The 20,728-nt window shown below is 41.9% G+C and overlaps 1 protein-coding gene across 1 annotated transcript in view; it reads left to right on the forward strand.

Moving 5' to 3' along the window:
• The window catches only part of Map3k2 (mitogen-activated protein kinase kinase kinase 2), a 70,764-nt gene that overhangs the window by 9,186 nt on the left and 40,850 nt on the right, over positions 1–20,728 (forward strand). The gene's annotated exons all lie outside the window — the stretch shown is intronic.

A 20,728-nucleotide genomic window follows, 5' to 3' on the forward strand; every position in this document is an offset into this window, starting at 1 on the left:
AACTAATGAAATACATTTCTGGAAATACTTTAGCCAAAAGTGAGGGATCTTTTAAGAAAAGAAAAAGTATTGGAGAATTATATGCAATCTTTTATGCTCAGTAGAAACTTAAAACTTTTAGGGAGATACTTTGGTAAGTCCAATATTACTACGTGATGATTTTTGAGACAATTATCTGCCAACATTTTTTCTTAGGATTCTTCGTGTCTCTTTACTACTGTCCCATCTTAACCAAGATGCAAAAGTGCACCTAGTGAATCTTGCCTTTATTGCTAGTCTTGCTTTTATTGATGCTTGTTAACCTGGAAGCTGCACAAGCTGGTATTCTCACCATGAAGCCCTGCTCTTTTCTAATAGAGGAGCAAGAAGGGGCTTCTTTGAAAGCAAAAATGGGTATTACAGCAGTGATTTGATGGGAGGCAAGGGGAAGACCAAGTCTTGATTTGGATGTACAAAAATCTCAGGTGCTCAGGTGTTTCTTGGCAGTAGATTGGGAGGGGAGGTGCTTGCACCACGTGAGGGCTTGATCAAGGACATACAGCTACTGTGATACATGGACTAACAGGCATAGGAAAGGAGTAAAAGCAGATACTCAGAAGACAGACTCAGAAGCCTGGCCCTGCAAATTTGAGAAAAGCACTTTCCATCTTGTCTGAGCAGTGTTTCAGTGCAGGTAAACCTGGGGGAGGGCACAGGGTGGAGCTGGTGGGAAGTCTGCAAGATGGCATTTCTGCACAGCCATCTCTTCAGCCCTGGGGGTGGGGGGGGAGTTAGTGCTGGACCTGGATTTGGAAGAAGAGCTGTATGTGACACAGGAGACCAGAGATATAGTGGAGTCTGTAGTCAACACTCATCTTTGTCTAGTCATGGTTTTGAGAGTGATCTGGTCTATTTGCCAACTGTAACCTGGAATAGGATTCTGGGAAATGTAGTTTGAATTAATCAAGTTGACCTAGTACAACTACAATAACAGTTAAGGGGTGGAGGAAATTCCACCAGGAGGATGTTGAAGTTGTGGGTGTCTGCAATCTATGCCCATGACAACCTGATAAAGCCAATTGCTTAACCTCTCCATGCCTGTTTCCTTATCTACTTTATGGGATTGTTGTGAAAAGAACTTAGCAGTGTCAGCAGTATAAGTGCTGCAGCTCTGAGGGGAACGGTTTCCCCAAGGGAAATGTTGCAGCTCTGAGGGAACGGTGTCCTGTTAGTTGGGAGCCAAGGAATACCACAGCGTCACACCGTACAACAAACCTCACATACGAGATGTATTGGGAGAGACACAGAGGTTGGCTGCCTCTGCCCGGGTAAGAAGCAATTGAGAACTGAGTGTGAGCATGCTTTATACAGAGAGTTTCATGGGGATCAAAACTTTCCAGGGGGGATTCGTAAGATTGTGACTCAGGGATTGGTGGGTTATCAAAACCCAAAAGTGAGTTTGGACTTTTTACCCTGTAAACATGACACAACCTATGGTAATTAGTAGCTTTTATTATTAGTAATAACTACAGTAGTAATGGCAAGGAAGAGATGCAGAGGAGATGAGTGGAGATAAGAATGTAATGTAAGGGTCATATATTTGAGGTGTTGCAGCCCAGCTCAAGAACACTTGGGAATATGGGCTGGAGAGACAGCAAGTGCTGTCTGAGAGTGGTCAGTGTTGAGTGACGGTGTGTGAGCTGCTCAGCGTACCCACTGCCTGCTGTTTCTGCATGGTGATTCTTCCCACTGTCCTCCATGGATGCCTGGCCCCATGCTAAGAGAACTATCCTTATCTAACAAAATACACTGCAACAGCCACTAGCAAACTGGAGTGTATGGTTCCCCTGCATATGCTAAAATGAATGTGATACAAAGTACCATGGGAATCTTTAATGTACAACACCAAAAGCTCATAGCAAAAAAGTAAGCATTTAAATGTATATAATTATGATGTCAGTAGTAGGGTTGGTATTTTAGAAATAAAGTCTATTTAAATGTCAGCATCACCTAATAGAAACAAGATGTAAATAGGAAAAAAAAACCTTCAGTTTGGCCAATAGAAATAAATTCCATATTCCAAAATGGGATGCAAAAGTGCTCAGAGTGGCAAAAAAGTTAATTGAGAACTTTTCCTTTCTGGGGTGGGGGTAGTGGTAGTGTATATATATACATAACAGAGTTTTATTTATTCAGCCACAAAGAAAATTACATCGTTTGCAGTAAGTGGGCTGAAGTGGAGACCATCATGCTATGTGAAATAAGAAACAAGCTTGACTTAGACAAACGTTGTTTTCTCGTATTCGGGGAACCATTTCTTGCATGTGTTGTTATGTGTTTAGGAGTAAGGGTTACTAAAGAGGAGAGGGTGACAGGCACTTGGGGTGGTAGAGAGGTAGGCCCAGGAAGTAGGCTCTAGCAGGCCCTTTGGGGAAAAAGCGGGCAGCATGTTATTGGTTTGTCATAGGGTTTTTGTTGGAGGTTGAGGTTTTGGTAATGTCTTTTGAGTTTTTGATGGACCAGTACAGCCTTTGACATTATTTGGGACTTTTGAGTTAGATAGATAGTAAGTAGCATAGAGGGGACCGGAGTGGTTAAGAGCACTTTGCTGTTCTTGTAGAGGACCTGGGTTTGGTTCCCAGTGCCTACATGGTAGCTCACAATCATTTGTGACCCAGTGGTAGAGGATCCAGTAACTTCTGCTCTCTGGGCACCATGCATGCACATGGACATACATGTAGGCAAAACACATAAGCTAGATAGATTTCAAGAATAAGCATCAGAAAGTACTGACCTCCTACCAGGAAAGCAAGAGTATTCTCAGCATGAAACCTGGCCCAGGTATTGTTTTACAGGCCGGTGTTAAGGTGTAATTATTATCTTAAAAAGGATTTGTTTATTATTGTTGTGCATATGTATGGTGTGTGTGTGTGAGAGTGAGTGCGTGTAGAGGTCAGGACAGTTTTATGGAATCTGGTATCTTCTACCTTTATGTGGGTTCTGGGGATTGAACTGAGGTCCTAAGGTTTGGCGACAAGCACCTCTAACTCCTGAACCATCCTACTGGTTATTTTTATGCTTTGGAAAGATTAAGGTTAACTCTTGAATACCAGGCATCAGCCTGGGAAGCCAGCATGGGACTGATCAAGACCCCCTGAATCTGGGTGTCAGTGAGGAGGCCTAGGGAATCTATTGAGCCTTGGGCAGCAGATCAGTACCCATCCCAAGTATACACACGGACTTTGGACTCCCATAGAACAAGGTGAGGTGCACTCTCACCCCAACTCTTGGGGAAGGGTCTAGGCCCTGCCCTATATGAAATGACAGACTATGCACACCCCCATGGAGGGCCTCACCCTCCCTGGGGAAATGAGGGGATAACGGGGGGGGGCTCGAGAGGAAGGGAGGGAATGGGAGAGGGACCTGGGACCTGGAACTGACTTGTGAAGCAACCTTGTTTCTTATCCAAATTTAAACTGGAAAATAAAATTAAAAAAAACAAAAAACAAAAAAAATGCATTTTATTGTATGTATGTATGTATGTATGTATGTATGTATGTATGTTGGTGTGTGCATTCCATGGCCTTATCAATGTGTGCTTGTGTGCCTGTGTGCTGATGTTGTTTATGATTTATTAAAGGCATTGGATATCAAAATAGCAAAGCAGCCATACTAGTTAGCCACAGAAGCAGGGACACACCTTTAATCCAGGTCTCAGAATTAAAAGGTAGATGGTCTCTGAGCCCAGGACCACCCTCGGCTGCCAGAAAGTGAATCAGAGCTCACGCCTTTAGTCCCAGGATTTGAGAGGTATAGAAGGTAGAGGCAGTCAGTCTCAGGATTTTTCTCCAGTCACGATGAGGAGAGGCAGCAGGCTGAGGTTTGGTGAGAGCTTGTGCAGACAGGATCAGCCCTTTCAGCCTGAGGTGTAGAGGTAAGCGCTAGTGGCTTGCTGCTTTGCTTTTCTGATCTTCAGCTTGAAGCTTAACCCCAATATGTGTCTCTGGGCTTTTATTTATAGTGCTACAAGGGTCAGAGGATAGCTTGTGAGGATTGGTTCTCTCCTTCCATCAGGTAGATTCTAGGGATTGAATTCAGGTCTTCAGGCTTGGTGGCAAGCACCTTTAACTACTGAATCCCGCCTTCATACTGGCCTGACTTCAGGATTTTAAAAAGATACTCTTTAGAATTTTAAAAAATACTATTAAATTTTGTAATTTAGTTTTTAAAATGTTTACTACTTTGTTTTTTTGAGACCGTGTTTATCTGTGTAGCCTTGACTGTCCTCGAACTTGCTCTGTACACCAGGCTGACCTGGAACTATATAGAAACCCTGTTTTGAAAAGCCAAAAAAAAAAAAATGGGGGGCAATACAGTAGCGTGTATGAGTGGATTCTGAATAAGATTAGATTCAAAGCTGAAGTTAATATCTTAGGTTTTTTTGTTTGTTTGTTTTGGAGGCTGTCCTGGAACTCACTCTGTAGACAAGGATGGTCTTGAACTCACAGAGATCCGCCTGCCTCTGCCTCCGGAGAGTGCTGGGATTAAAGGCGTGCCACCAATGCCCGGTAATACCTTAGTTTTTTATATGTGCATTATGATCTGGTATTTTAAATATTTTATACATAGTATTTCCTTTAATTCTTGCAATATTCATGAAGTAGATACAGTTCTTGTCCCCATTTTCCATGTGAGAGACACTGAGAACCATTGTTGTAATTACTGTCAGTGAACAGTGAGTAATATACTTGGTAAATCATTTATGAATTGTTTTTTTTCAATACCTCACAAAAATACCCTGAGACAACAGTTAGGGTTTATATACTCTGTACGTATGTCCAGAGTGAATTGGGAGTTTTGACTAAAGCCTAAATGTATTAGGGTACTAATTTTAAAAGTTACCTTTCATTTCCTTTAAGACTGTTTTATAGTGTGACTGGAGAGATGGCTCAGTGGTTAAGGGCACTGCCTGCTTTTATAGAGAACCCAGGCTCAATTCCCAGCACCCACATGGTGGCTCAAGCCATCTGTAACTCCACTTTTAGGAGATCTAAAGCTTTCTTCTGGTCTCACTAGCCTCTAGCCATGTACATGGTTCACAGACATACATGCAGGCACAACACCCATATATATATATAAAATAATACACTTTTTAAAAAGACTATCTTATAAATACAGGAAGAAAGGTTTGTAGATGCATATATTCTTTAGTATTACTCTCACTATGGCTTAAGAACAAAAGTGGGAAGGTGCCTCCTAGGTTTTGTGTTTCTATAACAGATTGCCATAGACTGTGTAAGTTACAAGGAGTAACAAGCCACAAAGATACATTTACTCATTTCATTCCCCTTGCAGTTTGGCTATGGCATCGTGCCAGTCTCCATATTTACAAGTGTGGAAACTAAGCAAAGAAATATTAAGTCATTTGCCTGTGGTTGTGTACTTGTTAAATAACACATTCAGGTTTCAAACTCAGTTTAGACCCACATAAGCTCTTTACTACCAAGCTTTCTGTCTTTACTTTTGAAGGGACCATGACCCATTCAGAGAGGAAATGTAGGAGATGGAGAAATAATGTCACGGGTTAAAAACACTCCTGTGTTACTACATAATTGGAATCATACATCTCAGATTTGTTTCTTTTACGTACCACTGTGCACGAAAGGTTCCTCCCTTGCCTTTTTTTTTTTTTAATTCTTTTTTTGAGATAGGATCTCTCTGTGTACTCCTGGTTGTCCTGGAACTTGCTGTATAGATCAGATTAGCCTTGAATTGAAAGATCCTCCTGCCTCTGCTTCCTGAGAGCTGAGATTAAAGTTATGCACCACCTGCATGGCTCTCTTTTTTTACTGGGGATTAAATTTGTGATCTCATTCATTCTTGCTAGGCAAGTATTCGGCTACTGAACTGTGTCCCCAGACCAGTTATGCAGAATCCTCCCAACATTTTGGATCTTCAATCTTTTGTAATCTTATGACTTTGACTTATATTTGTACCTGTATTATTGTAATGGCTAAAATAATATCTCTTGTGTTTGAGATCTATGTAGTTGGACAGTATATATCTATCTTTCGTATATCAAGTCTTAATGGATTGTGTGCTGGTTATTTTTCTATTACTGTGATCAAACACTATGATCAGGGCAACTTACAAGAGTCCGTGATGGTGGAGTGAAGGCCCTGCAGCAGGGATAGCTGAGAGGTGACATCTCAAACAGTAGGCGGGAGAGGGAGAGCTCCCTGGGAATGGCGTGAGTCTCAGTGACGCACCTCCTCCAACAAGGCCACGCCTCCTGATCATTCACCATCTAAGCCTATTGACTTTTCCTATTCAAATTCCCACACATTTCTCTTTGTGGACTCTAAGAGTTACGCTTTCTAGAGGCAAGTGCATTGGCCTACTTAGGTTTGTGCATGTACATATATTTTCTTTATCTGTGGCTGATGTGGAATATTATTTTAAGATGTGCCACATTCTTTTATGCTGTGGAATGTGTTTAATGATGCAAAGAAGTGTTGCATTCTTTTATGTTGCACTTGTTTAACTCTGTAAAGCTGTGTTACTTGCCTGTCTGAAACACCTGAATGGTCTAATAAAAAACTGATTGGCCAATAGCAAGGCAGGAGAAAGGGCTAGCAGGCAGAGAGAATAAATAGGAGAAGAGAAGATGGGGAGCAAGAGGAGGAGGAGAGGAGGACATCAGGGGCCAGCCACCCAGCTACACAGCAAGCCACAGAGCAAGAAGTAAAAAAAGTAGATAGAAGGATAAAAGCCCAGAGTCAAAATGTGGACAGGATAGTTTAAGTTAAGAAAAGCTGGCAAGAAACAAGCCAAGTAGGGCCAGACATTCATAAGAAAGAATAAGACTTAGTGTATGTTTATTTGGGAGCTAGGTGGTGGGCTTCCCCAAGAGAAAAGAACAAAGAGCCGTGTATGTCTGCATGTATGTCTGCATGCCTGGTGCTGTCAGAGGCCGGAAGAGGGCATCAGATCCCCTGGGATTGGAGTTAAGCATAGGTGTAAGCAACCATGTGGGTGCTGGGAGTCGAACTGATGTCTTGGAAGAGCAGTCATTGCCCTTAATCAGTGAGCCATCTGTCAGTCACATGGCCTGTGTTTACTGTCTTACTCTTGTGTGTTTCCGAAAGCACGTTTTTAAAATTTTGATAAAGGTCAGTGCGTACTTTTAAGATTGATGTTTTTGTTATCCAAAAAACAGTATTGAACCAGTTGGAAAGCTAGGAGGGTAAGGCATTTGCTGCCAGTGCTCATCGCCTGAATTCAGTCCCTGAGGCTTGCATGGTGTGAGTTGTCTCCAGCATGCATACAGTGGTGCATGAGCCCTCACACACATCCAATGAGTAAATACATACTGTTCTTAAAAGGACATTGTTAAAAAACTAAATAGAAATCTTTGCTAGGTCACTAACTTTTTTCCTCCTAGAATTTAATTCAGGTTTACAAATAATCATACATTCTATTTTATCCATAGTACGACCATTGGGCATAATGGCACATACCTTAAATCCTAGCACTCTAGAGGCAGGGGTAGATCTTTGTGTCTTCAAGGCCTACATAGTCGGCACGGTGAGTTCTGTGAATACATAGTGAGTACTGTGAGTACATAGTGAGCTCTAGGCTAGCTGGGACTACACAGTGAGACCAGTCTTATACAAACAATTCCCACAATGTAGAAAGTGCTATCCTTTCCCAGTTGTATAATCTTAGTACCTAAAAAAATCAGGTGACTATACCTTAAAAGTCTCCTTATAGATGCTTTTAGAAAATATTTGTTTTTAATTGTGTGTTTTGGGGCCTAATCGTCAGTTTGTGGAAAGCAACCAGTAGCTTTGGCAATGCCTGGGTTGTTCGGGGTTCCATGGTGCTGCCTTGGCTATAGCTCATTCCTGGCACTGGGGTTATTTGTTGGCGAGAGATGTCTAGCAGGGGCTTTGTGTCTCCGGTTACTTGGTGACGTCATTAAGTCTCTCTCTATTTTTTAGAAGTTCTACTGTCTAAGGTGCTATGTGACCCCTGAGGTGGCCCTTAGTTTTAGCTGTCTGCGTCTGTACTCCCTCCCTCAGCCCTTGTTCCTTCCACCCCTCCCTTCCCAGCCCCCATCATCCATAACTGTAGATTCTGCTTCTCCTTCCTCAAGACCCTACCTTCCCTTTACCATAATCTCTTACTCTATACCGAACCCCTGTGGTAGTATGGGTTGTAGCCTGCTTATTGAAGACTTAACAGCTAGTATCCACATATAAGTGAATACAGAACATATTTGTCTTGGGGTTTGAGTTACCTTACTGAGGATATTTTTTTTAGCTCCAACCATTTACCTGCAAATTTTGTGATTTCATTTTTTCTTTAATAGCTGAGTAATATTCCATTGTATAAATGTAACACATTTTCTTTATCCATTGATCTGTTGACAGACACCTAGTCTGTTTCCGAACTCTGGTTATAAATAATTAGAACAGCATTAAAGATGGTTGAGCAGTAGTCTCTGCAGTAGGATGTAGTCATTTGGGCCTATGTTCAAGAGTGGTATAGGTAGATCTATTCTGAGCTTTCTGAGGAACCGCCACACTGCTTTCTATAGTGACTGACTGTACAAGTTTGCGCTCCCACAGGCAATTGGTTTAGTGTTCTCCATGTTCCACACACTCAAATGTATGCCATTTGTTTATTGATCTTGTCTATTCTGACTGCCTTAAAATGAAATCTCAGAGTGGTCTTGATTTATATTTCTCTGATGACTAAGGATGTTGAAAACTTAATTTAAGTACTTCTCAGCCATTTGTGTTTTCTCTTTTGAGAATTCGCTGTTTACATCTGAATCCCATTTTTTTTTCCAAGACAGGGTTTCTCTGTATAGCTTTGTAGACCAGGCTGGCCTCAAACTCACAGAGATCCTCCTGCCTCTGTCTCCTGAGTACTGGGATTAAAGGTGTGCGCCACCACCGCCCCCCTGGCTTGAACCCCATTTTTAAGTTGGGCTATTTGCTTCTTGGTGTTCAGTTTTTTGAGTTCTTTACCTGTTTTAGACATTAGTCCTCTGTTGGCTGTGTGTAGTTGGTGAAAAGCTTCCCATTTTTAGTGAACCACTTTGTCCTAGTGTCCAACTGCATGGGAAATGTCCTCTCCCATACAGAAGCTGTCATGAGGTACCATTTATTGATTGTTGGCCTTAGGGCTGTGTTATCTGTGTTCCGTTCAGAAAGTCTTCCCTGTGCCAGTGAGCTCAAATACTATTCCCCACTTTCTCTCCTGTCAGGCTGTGTATCTGGTGCTGCGTGTTTGTCCTTATGAGGTCAGCGATCCTTCTGGTCCTTGATCCATTTGGAGTTTTGTGAAAGATAAGTATGGATCTATAAGTACAAGTATGCAAGTATACTCTAAGTATGCAAGCTTCTCTATGTAGCCATTCAATTTTTCCAGCACCATTTATTGAAGATGCTTTTTCCCAGTGTGTATTTCTGGCTTCTTATAAAGAATTGGGAGTCTGTAGTAGTGAGGGCTTATACCCAGGTCCTCAGTTAAATTCCATTGGTGAATCTGCCTGTTTTTATGTCAATACCATGATGTTTTTACTACCTCTGAAGTACAATTTGACATCAGGGATAGTGATACCTTCAGCAGTTCTTTGTTACTGAGGATTGTTTTGGTTATCTTTTGTATTTTGGGTTTCCATATGAAGCTGAAAACTGTCCTTTGAAGATCTGTAAAAATTGTGTTAGAATTTTGATGGGGATTGCTTTTAATCTGTAGATTGCTTTTGGTAGGATGTGTAAGAGAGTCACAGAATACTGAGTGTTACACAGCTCAGCTCCTGCAGGAGATGGTCTTCCAGCTGGGGATGTTTGCCCATTGTAGCAGTTTTTTTCCAGCAGGAGAAGGTTTCCCAGGTGAAGTTGTTACAGTTCAGCTCTGCTCCCGGAGAGTGGAGAGCAAGGGAAGGTGGTCCCCCCCCCCTCCCCCGCAGAAGTGTTACAGCCTGGTTCTGCAAAGAAGGTCTTCACCCAAAGCTGGTCCAAGGGGTTTACTAGAAGGACACAGCGCTGAACATACACAGGGTTTATATAGGGATTCTTGGGGGCGGGGGAAGTTTTTCCAGGGTAGGGATTGGTCAGATTTCAATGCTGAGCTCAGATTGGCTAGACACCTGCTCGAGGACTGGTTGGATTTCTGTACAGGGTTAGGGTCAGATTTGGCTCTGGTTTCAGGGCCAAAGTGTGTTTCTTTCTCTGGTCCTTTTTAGCATTTTGGCTCTAATTTTAGGGCCAGGGTGCATTTCTTTCACTGACTCTGATTCCAGGGACAAAGTGTGTTCCTTTGGCACTGGTTTTAGGGTCAGGGTACATTTCTTTGGTTGTGGTTGCAGGGCCAAAGTGTGTTTCTTTGGCTCTACTCAGGGTGTGTTTCTTTGACTGGCCCCTTTTCCCTACAATGAGCATGTGAAATCTTTTCGTCTTTTGATACCTTCTTCAATTGTCATACAAGTTTTTCAATTGCTTGCTTAGAGTTACTCCAAGATTTTTTTTCTTTTGAGACCATTGTGGAAGGTATTGTTTACCTGATTTCTTTTCTCAGTCTGTTTTATGTTTGCGTATAGTAGTGTTTCTCAACCTGTGGGTCGAGACCCCTTTGGGGGGTTATTGAATGGCACTTTCAGAATTATAGGTATGAAGTGGGATGAAAATAAACAATTCCTCAATTGTATTAAAGGATAGCAATATTAGGAAGACTGAAAACCACTGGTGTATAGGAAGGTTACTGTTTTTTGTGTATTAATTTTGAATCCTGCTACTTTGCTGAAAACGTTTATCAGCTGTAGTTGTTTCTTGATGGAATTTTAAGGGTCACTTGTGTATGCTATCATCTGCAGATAAAGATACTTTGTCCTCTTCCCTTTCTATTGCGTCCCCTTGGTCTCCTTCAGTTATCTTACTGTCTAGTTAAGACTTTATACACTATATTGAATGGGTGTGGAAGAGTGGATATCTCGTCTTGTTCCTGATTTTAGTGGAATTGTTTTGAGTTTTTCTCCATTTAAGTTGGTGTTGATTATGAGCTTGCTGTCAGTCACTATTATTATGTTGAGGTATGTTTGTTGTATCTCTAATCTGTCCAGGACTTTAATCATGACGGAGTGCTGGATTTTGTCAAAGGTCTTTTCTGCATGATTTGTCTTTCAGCTTGTTTATATGGTGGATAACATTTATTGATTTATGTATATTGAACCATTTCTGCATCTGTAAGATGAAGTTTACTTGCTCATGGTGGATGATCTTGTTGATATGTTCTTGGATTTGGTTTGCAAGTATTTATTGTGCATTTTACATCAATGTTCATAAGGGAAATTGGTCTGTGATTCTCTTTTTGTGTTGGATCTTTGTGTGGTTTAGGTATAAGAGTAACTGGCTTTGTAATTCAGTTTCTATTTTGTGGAATTATTTGAGTATTAACTGTCCCTTGAAAGTCTGGTAGAATTTTGCTCTAAAACCATGTGGACCAGGTTTTTTTTTTTTTTGGTTTTTCAAGACAGGGTTTCTCTGTATTGTTTTGGAGCCTGTCCTGGAACTCACTCGGTAGACCAGGCTGGTCTCGAACTCACAGTGATCCGCCTGTCTCTGCCTCCCAAGTGCTAGGATTTAAGGTGTGAGCCACCAACGCCCGGCTTTTGTTTTGTTTTGTTTGTTTCTTTGGGAGACTTAATTACTCCTCTATCTCATTAGTGGGGGTTATAGATCTGTTTAAATTGCTTATCTGATCTTGATTTAACTTTGGTAGGTGGTCTGTATGGAGAAAAATATTCATTTCTTTTAGATTTTTCCAATTAGGCTGAGTACAGGCTTTAGAAGTATGTCCTTAAAATTCTCTAGATTTCCTCATTGTCTATTATTTTGTATTCCCTTTTACCTTTAGTTTTGAATCTTCTTTCTATGCCTTTGAGTTAATTTGGCTAAGGGTTTGTTGTTCTTTTTATTTTTCTCAAAAATATAAATCATTGTTTCATTGATTCTTTGTACTTTTTGATTGTTTCTATTGATTTGAGCCTTGAGTTTGATTTCTACTTTTTCTTCCTACTCCTTTGGGGAGTTACTCTTTTTTTCTAGAATTTTCAGGTGTGCTGTTAGTATGAGATCTCCATTTTTTAAAAATAGACATTTAGTGCTATGAACTTGACTCTTTTTTTTTTTTTTTTTTTTTTTTTCTTTTTCGAGACAGGGTTTCTCTGTATTGTTTTGGAGGCTGTCCTGGAACTCACAGAGACCAGGCTGGTCTCGAACTCACAGAGATCCGCCTGCCTCTGCATCCCAAGTTCTGGGATTAAAGACGTGCGCCACCAACACCTAGCTGAACTTGACTCTTAAAACCACCGTCATTTTGTCCCATAAGTTTGGATATGTTGTGGTTTCAATTTTGGAGAAAGTTCCATGTACTGCTCTTTTGTGTGTGGGTGAAATGGTGTATAAATATCTGTTAGGCACATTTGGCTTATAATATCAGTTATCTCCAGCATTTTTCTGTTTAGTTTTTGTCTGAATGACCTGTTTGTTGGGGAGAGTGGGTTATTGAATTCACAGACTTTCACTGTGTGAGGGTTGATACATTATTTAAGCTGTGGTAGTGTTTATTTTATGAACTTTGTGTTCTTGTGTGTTTGGTACATAGAATTTAAGAACTATAATATTTTGTTGAGCTTTACTCTGAGTATATAGTGACCTTCCCTATCTCTTCTGATTAGTTTTGGTTTGAAGTTTGATTTTTCAGATATTAAAATGTCTACACTGACTTGCTTTTGAAGTCCCTTTACTTGGAATATCTTTTCCCATCCTTTTGTTGTTTTCCTCCCTGAGACAGGGTTTCTCTGTGGCTTTGGAGTCTGTCTTGGAACTGGCTCTGTAGACTAAGCTGGCCTCGAGCTCAGATCTCCCCGTCTCTGCTTCCCAGGTTCTGGGATTAAAGGCATGCTCCAGCACTGCCTGGCTCTTTTACACCCTTTTACTCTAAGGCCATGTCTGTCCTTGATGTTAAGGTGTGTTTCTTGGATGCAGCAGAAGGGTAGATCCTGCTTTTTTACCCAGTCTATAGTATGTCTTTTTACTGGGGAGTTGAGACCATTGATGCTGGAAATTATCAATTAGCAGTGCTTGTTGATCCATATTTTGTTGAGGTGGTGCGGCTTTTTCTCCCCTTTTGATTATTTGTTCCTTGTGTTTTCTTGGGTGTGGCTAGCCTCCGCAGGTTGAAGTTTTCCTTCTAGAGGCTTCTGTAGGGCGGGATTTGTATAGATGTGTGTAAATTTGGTTTTATTGTGGAATGCCTTTCTTTTGCTGGGTATGTAGTCTGGGCTGGCATCTGTGGTCTCTTAGCGTTTGTAGAGCACTTGCCCAGGCCCTCCAGCTCCTGGAGTCTCCACCAAGAAGTCAGGTGTTACTTTAATAGGCTTGCTCTTATGTGTTATTTGCTCTTTTTCCCGTCCAGTTTTTAATGTTCTTTCTTTGTTCTGTGCATTTGGTGTTTTGATTGTTATATGTCATGGGGAGTTTCTTTTCTGGTCCAGTCTGTTTGGTGTTGTATATGCTTCTTGTATCTTGATAGACACCTTCTTTAGGTCACCGAATTTTTCTCTATGGTTTTGTTGAAAATAATTTCTGTGCCTTTAACCTGTGCATCTTTCCTTCCGCCAATGTTGTTATTCTTAGATTGTGTCTTTTCATAGCTCCCAGATTTCCTGGCCGGGATTTTTTTATATATATTTAAAATTTTCTTTGGCCACATTATCCATTTTTTGCATCCTTTAACACCTAATAGTGTATCTTCCATCTTTTGCAAACACACACACACACACACACACACACACACACACACACACACACGCTCACCTCTGAGTTTTTTGTTTGACTTCCTAAATTTCTCATTTCCAGTCTTAACTTCAGTTTGGGGTTTCTTAGTGAATCTGTTTCTATGCTAATGTTGAATTGTTTTCACCATTTCGTCACACTGAGTTTTCACAAACTTCATTAAGGGATTTATTAGCTCCCCTTGAGGTCCTTGACCATGTTTGTAATAGCTTTTCTTGTGCTTCTGCCGCATTGCGTTTCTCAGGGCCTGCTGTCGTAGGTTGCTGGGTTCTGTGGACATATAATTGTGTTTTTGCACTGACGTCTAGGCACCTGGAGTTTAGATGAATGTGACTCTAGCTGTTGATGTCTGGTCTTGTTTTTGTTGGGCGGGTTTCTATCCCTTGGTTTCTGTTGACCTTTCTGGGTCTTAGGACCCTGTGGTGGTTGTGGATTGTCTGGCAGGAAGTGCTTCTGAGTCCCTACTAGTTATGACCACTGCAGGCCCTAGGTAGAACGTGTTTCTAAGTATTGGGTGCTGTTTCTGGGCACTGGGACTAACAGGAAGGAATGGGGATGGGCTAGAAATGCGGAGTGAAGGTTGAAAGGGTCCACAGGAAGAAAGAAAGCTGTTTCTGCCAGTAGTTACTGCAGAGTTTCCTGGGAATGGAGGTAGAAAGGGAGGGGCCAATTTTCTTTTACAGAGGTGTCTAAAATAGTAGGAAAAAAAGTCTACGTTCTCCATTTCTTTATGTTCATATGTTAAAGTTTAATGTATTTTTTGTTTCAAATTTATTATGTATACAGTATTCTGTCTGCATGTATGTCCACAGGTCAGAAGAGGGCACCCCATCTCATTACAGATGGTTGTGAGCCACCATGTGGTTGCTGGGATTGAACTCAGGACCTCTTGAAGAGGTCAGTGCTCTTAACCTCTTAACCTCTGAGCCATCTCTCCAGCCCCTAAAGTTTAAGTTTTAAACTTATTTATTTTTCTTTATGTGTATGAGTGTTTTGTATGCATGTATGTCTGTATATCACGTTCATGCCTGGTACCTACTGAGTAGTCAAAGAGGGTTTCAGGTACGCACAGTTATGAACTGACATTTAGGGGCTGAGACTTTGTCTTGGTTACTTGTCTACTGCTGGGAAGAGACACTATGACCAAGTAGACTTAGAGAGAGGGGGGGGGAGAAAGCATTGAATTGAGGGCATGTTTATAGTTTCATACGGTGAGTCCATAACCGTTATGGTGGAGGGCCATGGTGGCAGGCAGGCAGGCATGGTGGCACGGTGCTGGAGCAGTAGTTAAGAGCTTACGTCTGTGATCCAGCGATTCACCAGGGACATGCAGAGAGGTGGGGGAGAGGAGAGAGAGCGCACTAGGAATGACTTGTGCGTTTGAACCTCACAGCTCACCCCACTGGCACTCCTCCAACAAGGCCACATCTAATCTTTCTCCAAAATTTCTGTCAGTTTAAGACTAAGCGTTCCAGCAAGCCTATGAGGGTCATTCTCACCAAAACCACCATAAAATAGAGCCCGTGTCTTCCGCAGGGGTGAGTGGTCTTAGCTACGGAGCCATTGCTTCATTCCCAGAGTTTCCCTCTGCTCAGATGAGTCTTCACTTCTGTTGTTGTTATTGTTGTTGCTTATGGTAGTTTTCTGGTTGTGAGTCCCTTAGGCTGTTCTGTTTTATCTTTTAATGTGTAGAAGTCTTTATTTTTCTCTCATTTTTAAAAGTTATTCTCCCTTATTTTTTAAAAGTATGTTTCCAGGTTCTAGAATTCTGTATTGGGGGCTGGTGAGAAGGCTTAGGAGGTAAAGCCCATGCAGCCAAGCCGGTACACCCGAGTGGCCCTTGGACCTACAAGGTGCAGAGAGAGAGAGAGAGAGAGAGAGAGAGAGAGAGAGAGAGAGAGAGAGAGAGAGAGAGAGAGAGAGAGAGAGAGAGCACCAGCTCCTCCACGCTGTCCTCTGGCTGCATCCATGAGCAGTTGTCTCGGCATGTGTGCTTGTGCCTCCCCGTATCCTCTGTACAACCTAGACTTCCAGGTTTAAAGATATTTCTGCTGTTCATCCCTGCTGCTGTCCATATGTATATATAGCATGGCTGACATAGCTCAGGGGTAGATCTTTTCATCAGCATTTGCCAGGCCCTAGGTTCAATCACCAGGGTGACCCCCCCCCCCAAAAAAAAGAAAGAAAGCATGGGAAGACAAAGCAAAACCCAAGACGTAAACTTCTAAGCCTCTGAACTCTCTCCTTCTAGGGCAATAAAACTCAGGACATTGGGTACTATTTCTGCCAGTGTTTAATCCTGGGCTTGTTATTGCTTCTCTTTAAGGATTTTAGGACTGTTAGGTAGAGCCAAAGCAACATTTTATAATTTTTGTGCAGAATTTTCCCAGATGCTTCTGATGACTTTCTTCAGTGTCCTGTGCTTATGAGGTTTTCCATTTTGGTAACCTGACAATCTCTGAGGAGATGTATGTAAGAGGTGAAATTAAGGAGTGAAGACTGAGCTTCATCTTGTCAGTATATTGCTGTATCAGACATTATGATTATCCATGTAGTAAATTGGAGATGTTAATGAAGTAAATGAACTTTTCATGTAATTCATCTGGAGACTCAGGAGCCACCATGGACTCTTTGGCATCCTCCTGAGGTGGCTGACAATGGACATACTTCAGTCATAGAAAGCTGACCTCCATCTCGACACTGGTGGTGTGTTTGGGGATAGACAGTTTGCTTGTAGGTGATAGTGGTTGTTATCATAGGAAGGGATGCTTCTCGAAGTCTCGATAGGGTAAAATAGCAGCAGTGTGAATTGTGACTTCAGCATGCATGTGCCACAGTCATTCAGGAGAATAGACTCTGAAGCAAGCTGGGGACACGGATGCAGTGCTAACGCATATTTTGCTTTCTTTTACTAATATTAAATAGCATTTCATTGTTTATGTTTCAGCTCTCAAACATACTTTTCCAAGCTAGTGAATTCTAACAAATTATTTCTCCCACAGAACTATAATCATACAGTATAAATATATGGTGGAAAAATACACATCACTATTTTATTGATTATATAAGAAAACAATTATTGCCGGGCGTTGGTGGTGCACGCCTTTAATCCCAGCACTGGGGAGGCAGAGGCAGGCGGATCTCTGTGAGTTCGAGACCAAGCGAGTTCCAGGATGGCCTCCAAAGCCACAGAGAAACCCTGTCTCGGAAAAAAAAAAAAAACCAAAAAAAAAAAAAAAAAAAGAAAGAAAGAAAACAATTATCAAGTGCCCTATTACTAAGTTACATGCTATGGGATATCTGCTCAGTTCATTTGCAGAATCAACCAACCCCTTCTCTCCCCTCCCCTCCCCTCCCTCCCCTCCCCTCCCCTCCCTCCCCTCCCCTCCCCTCCCTCCCTCCCTCCCTCCCCCCCTCTCTCTTTCTTTCTTTCTTTCTTGAGGTTAGTGAAGGAGGGGAAATCATAATTCAAACAACTAAGAAGTTGGAAAACAACTTCTGATAGTATGGAAAAATTTACAAGAATTTTACATGTTTTGATTAAGAATTGTTGCTGGATGGGTGGTGGCACACGCTTTTAATCCCAGCACTAGGCAGGCAGAGGCATGCTGATCTCTGAGTTTGAAGCCAGTCTGGTCACTGAATGAGTTCTAGGACAGCCAGGGCTACACGGGGAATCCCTGTCTTGAAGAACCAAGACAAACAAACCAAAACAAACAAAAAACCCAAAACTACAACAAAACAATTTAGCTTCAGATGTCTATGAATCATGACAACACCAGCATGGTATGATGACCCTAGGGTGCAGTAATGGTGTACATTTCTTGATGGTAACCAACAACACTTAATTGTGCTTAAGACCAACTCAACAATAGGAAACTCATGTCTAGTACTGGAAACCTAACTAACTGCTCAGGGCTAGTGAAATCATGGTTCTTTGAGAAGAACCTAAACCCCCACTGTGCTAAACCAGCAAAATCCCTAAATATCCTAAGTATTTGTCCTTACTCAGACTGGCCTTGCCAAGTCCACTCCTGGACAAGGATTCAGAACTAACTTTCCCTTTTTGTCCTTTCATCAGGGTTTCTGAGAAAGTCTTGGGTCAGTCTGACACCCAATAGTTATCCAATACCAAACAGTCATACAAGCAATATATACAGACCAAGCTTAGAGAGAGGAAAGGGAAGAGGGAAATGATGTAATTTTATTATAGTCTTAAAAAAATAAAATAATTTAGCTACATGCCATTTCTACCTTTAAAAATATTTACTAAATTGAAGAGCATTTCTGCGTGATCTGCACAAGACAAAGACAACTGTCTTAGGGTTTCTGTTGCTATGAAGAGACACCGTGACCACAGCAACTCTAAGAAGGAAACATGTAATTGGGCTGACTGTAGTTCAGGGTCCAGTCCATTACCATCATGGTGGGGAGCGTGGCGGCAAGCAGGCAGACATGGTACTGGACAGGCAGCTGAGCGTTCTGCATCTGAATCAGCAGTCAGCAGGGAGAGAGACACTGGGGTTGACTTGAGCATCTGAAACCTCACAGCGAACCCCCAGTGACACACTTCCTCCAACAGGGCCACACCTCCTAACAGTGCCCTCCTGTGGGTATATGGGGACCGTTCATATGGGGACCGTTCTCATTCAAACACCACAGCATTTAGTAAACATCTCAAAGCCCTCTCCCAGTCTGAGTGCAAACATATCATTTGGCTTCTTTTTTTCCCTCCACTCCCTTGAGACAAGGTCTCACCATGTAGTTCTTGCTACCTTGGGACTCTCTTTGTAGATCAGGCTGGCCTTGAACTTATAGAGAGCTACCTACCTCTACCTCCCAAGTGCTAGGATTAAAGGGATGTGCTACCATGCCCAGAACTATATAGGCGTTTTGTTTGGAGACATTGCTGAAGATATGTGCTTCCATAACAAAGTAGATTTTCAGAATGGAGGTTTTCAATAACAACACAGAATAAGACATAGAAAAATCACTAAATAATCATAAAACTTGCTTTAAAGTTATCAGTGGCTGGACAAGGCTGGTGTGTGTATTGCGAGTGAGAGATGGGAACCTAGATTGGTAATGAAGAGCAGCCCTGCAGTGTTTGAAATGACTGAGAAATAAAACGCAGACGCCCTAGGGTGTTGTCAGTTCCTGGTGTGATGCAAATAACATGGGAGTGTTGTGCTGGGTGCTCTGGTGCCTGTCTTTCTAAACTTCATACGTGTTGATAAGGTTCTGACACAATGGCACACTTACAGATGTACCTCAGAACAGCGTGGCTTTAGAAAAGGTCAGGTAATAAAAGGAATAGGCACAGTTTGTATGTTGAACAGCAGATACCTTTTGCTAAGTGTCTAAATAGGTGGGTCACAACCTAAACAGAGGTTGCAGTCCAGCCAAGCTTGTGGCTGGTAAAATTGCATTTCAGCATTTCTGTGAAAGCTTCAGGAGACTGTTTACCAGGCTGACACATTGGCTAATTATGCACAACAGAGTAGGTCTTACCTGAAGGTCCACTTTAGGGCAGTGGACCTGATAACCCAGGTTTATTGAAACAATAGTTACATCTGTGACCATTGAAATCTTTGAAGGATAGTGCTTTTTCCAGTTTCAAAAATTGCTTGCTGTTAAAAGCTGTACACTGCTTTCGTTACGAATTGTACTATACTTGCATCTTCATATTTCATTCTCCCTTCAATGAATGCTAGGCCAAAAAGCACTGGAGCTCTCCCAAGGTCTGCAATATAGTGGACCACAGTAAAGCATCCAGCCTTTGCACGAAGTCATCAACAATCTAGCTGGGTGGTATCATCCAAAGGCCAACCAAGAGCATGATTATCTTTCTCACAAGAGTAGTATCATAAGTTGTTCTACATACTCTTACTATTGTGGTGACACCACACACACACACATGGTTTGTCTTTTGAGACAGGGTCTCAGTATATAGCCCTGGCAAGCCTGGCACTTGCAGTGTAGACCAGGATGGCTCAAGTCCATAGAGTTCTGCCTGCCCTTTTGCACCACGCCAGGTCAACACTGCACATAAATTCTTCTATAAATTTGTTTAAGGTCACGTAGGTTTGATTGTAAGTTCAGCAGTTCATTCAAGTCATGTTAATTTCGTTTAACCAAACAAAAAACAGAAAACCTCCAGCAGGGTTATGAAAGAAGAATTTAAAAATCAAATGCAGAAGTGATGTAGAAAAAACTAAACCCACCCCTGAAATCTACGTCAATATTCAATGCATTGTAGTTGAGATTCTCAGTGCTTGGAGTGTGCAGTCAGAAGACGTGGGAGATGAAAGGAATCTCCTAACAGGAAACAGTGATTTCAGTCCAGTTACACTGAAGCATTACAAAGGAAGTGCATGGGGTTTACCTTGTAAAACGCTGTGTCCAGGTTATCCATACGCCTGGGGGCTTCTTGGTGGAGTAGCGATGAATTCTACAGCTGCTTGTCTCCATAGAGGTCGTGCTCTGCCCACCGGTAATCTCCACTGCTTCCGGAAACTGTGAGACAAGTTCACCACAGAAAAGGAGCATGTATATTTACTCAGTGACCACAGCCTGTCCCGAGTGCTGCAGGAGGTGACAGAAGCTAGACAGCCTTCCTTTTAAGTGGGTGATTATACAGTGTACAGTGCTAACTGAGGCGGTGCTGTAAGAGACCATAGTTAAGACTTAGAATGTGGTTTATAGTTACAGGACGCGCTGCCAAGGACCCTTTATATAAGAAAACACATTATCAAGTGCCCTATTACTAACTAAACTACATTATCTTCCTCATGCTGTGGTGACCCCCAGCCATAAAATTATTTTGTTGCTATTTCATAACTGCAATTATGCTAGTGTCATGAGCTGTCATGTAAATA

This window comes from Mesocricetus auratus, unplaced genomic scaffold, assembly GCF_017639785.1.
Source record: "Mesocricetus auratus isolate SY011 unplaced genomic scaffold, BCM_Maur_2.0 Super-Scaffold_100015, whole genome shotgun sequence".
In the NCBI taxonomy this organism is placed as follows: domain Eukaryota; kingdom Metazoa; phylum Chordata; class Mammalia; order Rodentia; family Cricetidae; genus Mesocricetus; species Mesocricetus auratus.